The sequence below is a fragment of the Phocoena phocoena genome, chromosome 14, assembly GCF_963924675.1.
Source record: "Phocoena phocoena chromosome 14, mPhoPho1.1, whole genome shotgun sequence".
Classification (NCBI taxonomy): Eukaryota; Metazoa; Chordata; class Mammalia; order Artiodactyla; family Phocoenidae; genus Phocoena; species Phocoena phocoena.
This window is the reverse complement of record NC_089232.1, coordinates 45,570,534-45,574,468: the sequence shown is the minus strand read 5'-3', so window position 1 is coordinate 45,574,468 and position 3,935 is coordinate 45,570,534.

Genomic DNA, 3,935 nt, shown 5'->3' with positions numbered 1-3,935 from the left:
CAAAGTGGATTTATTTAGAGAGAAACACACTCCACAGACACAGCGTGGGCCATCTCAGAAGGCAAGAGTGGCACCAGGGTATGGGGTTGTCAGTTTTTATAGGGGTGGATAATTTCATAGGCTAATGAATGGGAGGAATATTACAGCTATTTTGGGGAAGGGATGGGGATTTCCAGGAACTGGGCTACTGCCCACTTTTTGACCTTTATGGTCGGCCTTGGAACTGTCATTGTACCTGTGGGTGTGTCATTTAGCTTGCTGATGTGTTACAATGAACATATACTGAGGCTCAGAGTCTAGTAGAAGTCGACTCTTGGACCTATTTGGTTCTAATCATTTTATGTCGTGTCCTCGGGCTATGTCATCCTTTTAAAGGTTGTGTCCTGCCTGAGCCTTTGCTCAGGCCTGCCTTTTAAAAAGTACCCACTGGGTTGGACTTCCCTGGCGGCGCAGTGTTGAGAATCTGCCTGCCAATGCAGGCGGCATGGGTTCGAGCCCTGGTCTGGGAAGATCCCACATGCCGCAGAGCAACTAAGCCCTTGTACCATAACTACTGACCCTGCGCTTTAGAGCCTGTGAGCCACAACTACTGAGCCCGCATACCACAACTATTGAAGCCTGCATGCCTAGAGCCCATGCTCTGCAACAAGAGAAGCCTCTACTCACCACAACTAGAGAAAGTCCATACGCAGCAAGGAAGACCCAACGCAGTCAAAAATAAATAAATTTATAAAAAATAAACTAATAAAAAAAATACCCACTTGGGGACACACGGTTTTCAAGGGCAGGAGCCCTCTGTCTCCCCCTTTGCCTGGCAAAGAAATAAAGCTATTCTTTTCTACTTCACCCCCCCAATAAAATAAAATAAATAAAAAATTTAAAATACAAAGATACCCACTCACCTATGGACCAAGCCTCCATAAACTACAGTCCCTTCCTATGGTTAGAGTACTACATGCTCTGAGACTTACAGCCTCTTTCCCAGACTACAGCTGTTAACAGCTCATACAACCGCCAAGGTCAAAACAGTCTGCCCACACACTAAAGTCCACTCATACCACTAACTTTATATAGCTCTTCTATATTCCCAGTTTGGGTCTTGATTTTTCAGTATTCCTCAACATCTGTCTGATTGGAGGTCTTCAAACTTTAGGGTTATACTCCCTTTTAAACTGCAGATTTGCCCAAGCCCTACAGGCGTAGAGCTGATCTCCTGAGCACCTTGTATCCAGGGAGAGAGCAATTGGTTCAGGCCATGTGGGCTGGCTGGCTACCTAGTGATCTAAAGGCTGGTTAGAGAATGCTGGTTTATTTTGCGCAAATTTGCTAATCAGCTAAGTCATTGCACTTTCCCTAAGATAGAGTGAGTTCAGAGGCAGAGAAACCAAGAGTTAGATTCTTTGGGTTCTCTCTGCATGGGAAGAAACAGAAGTATAGGAGAAGCATTTTCTGCTGAAAGGGTGGCCTCTTTCTTCTCAGTGAATTAGGAGACAACCTCATGTCATAAAAATATTTCAGGCAGGGGACGATATGGGGACTTGAAAGTAGGGGTGGTTTAGAATAAATATTGTGAGGAGTGGAATAAGGACTCAGGAGAGATTAATTATTTTAAAAATTCCTGAGTATCCCTGATGGTCCAACAAGATCCCAGAAATAATCAAAGTTTGAATCAAGGAAGTGAGATGAAAAAAGGTGAATAATGGAGGAGAGATAGCCAGGATGACTATGGTGACCAGGCTCTACAGAGGACAGTGAAGCCAAATGAAATACTGATACTACTGGTTAATGTTCATCACGTATTTAATATGTGCCAGGTTTATGTGGATTATCTCATTTAACCTTCACAGGAATCCTGTGAGAAATTTAGGGCGTAGAGGGATTAAGTAACTCATCCCTTATCACTCAAGTAGTGAACGGCAGAGTCAGGATTTAAAAGTAGACAGTTTGACTCTAAAATCTGTAGCCTTGAATATAAATAAAAATAATAAACAAATTAATTAAATCTATAGACATAACCACAACTACTAGTTGAGGGTTGATGGAACATATGTTACTCTGATTACAAATACCAAGTTCAATAGAATGGGAGAAGTAACAAGGCAAGAGGTGATGGCTGGGGATGGGCATTTCAGTTTAAAATCTTGGAGGCTGAGCAGATTCCATATCCAAGGAAGGTAGGGGGAAAGAAGTCAGTAAGGCTGAGAAAATGTGAGGTCAGGCTGTGAAAAAGTCAGGGACAGAAACGTTGAAGTTGTCAAGGATGATATCATTGAAGAGAAAGAGGGAAGTTTCTAAAGCTATCGAGGAACATAAGGCATAGCCCCAAGGCTGGTAAACAAATTTGACAGGGAAGAGGATACATAAACATTTCAAAGGAAAGTATGTAATGTATTGTTCATTCTCTCTCTCTCAGTCTCTCTTTCTCCCTCTCAAATTGGGGAAGAAACCCCCTTTATTTTACTTTGGAGAAAAGTGAGGAACAAACAAAGGCTAAAAGATGTGTTGCATTGCTAATAATTATGGTTAGTTGATGACAAAGTCAAATATAAGATCTCGATAAATTGTTAAATCTTTGTTGTTTGGCTTGTCTCATTTTAACATTGAGAATCAAGCTATTAAATACCTAAGTAGTCATTTATTATGAGAATATACAGAGTATAACATTTTATTCCCAGAATAGAAATATAACACTTTTATTCCCACAAGCTGCTTTTCTGTTTTTCATTAAAAGTTTTGGATGTATCTGACACAAGTGCCATTTAAATGTAATTTTTATTTCCTTGGATATTCTTTTTTTTTTTTGGCCAAGCTGCGTGCCATGTGGGATCTTAGTTCCCCCACCAGGGACCAAACCGGTGCCCCCTGCAGTGGGAGCGCAGAGTCTTACCCACTGGACCACCAGGGAAGTCCCTGCTTGGATATTTTTGAATAAAACATTCTTGTGCTGTTCCCTGGCAGAAATAATATTCATTGGCACTGTTGGATGACATTTCAAAAATGTCTCCTTCTTCTCCATTCTCAGATTTGTATAATCTTATCCTTCATGAATACATAGCATTTTTTGTAGTTTCCCTCTGGCATGCTCTCTCTCTCTCTCATTGTAATAATAATAATAATAATGGGAAGACCTCTGCTATGAAGTTCTTAATCTCTTTTAAAGTCACAAACGTTTAATGCTGTAGTTTGCTTTTCTGTGTCCCTCTTTATTTCTGCTGATTCTCCTTTTCTCATTGGAAATGGTCTGTGTCATTTAACAATGAGCTAGCTTATGAGCTTTTATACTTTTGGTACTAGATCTTTATTGGAAACATCAGATGATAATCTGACACATTGTGACATCTAGCTGTATTTTCAGCTCTTTTCTGTGTGTATCTGCTTTGATGTGTGTGTGTGTGTGTGTGTGTGTTTTTTAATCTAGTCTCTAAATTCTGGGGCATTTTCTCTTTGAGTAAGATAGCGTGTCAAATTTGTAAACACTTTCAGAGAATTTGATCTGAGTTTTAAATGCTTTCAAGGCTCTTCTGGTTTTCAGAATATCTAGTCCTGAAAGTTTTTGTACTTGAAAAGTACCTAAAAGGCTTTACTGATTTAAAATACTCCTGAAATAAATAGTCCAATTCCCCTTAATAGATTAATTTGTTGAATTTAAATTTGTTTTGCATTTGCCTTTCTGTTTTTCCTATGACAAATTAAAGCATAACACTGTACCTCTTACTATAGTATTCAGAGAGTTTTCAGAATCTGGTTACTCCTCCTATTCTCATGTTACCCTAAAACTGGGTTGGTCTCTTGGTGGGGTTGAGCCAAAGGACATAACCAAGCCAAAGATCAGGAGAAGGAAGGATTTATTACTTGCAGCAAGTAAGGAGAACACCAGGAATCTTTCCTAAAGCAGTCTCCCCAAACTGCAAAACTGGGGAAGTTTTAAGCTAAGG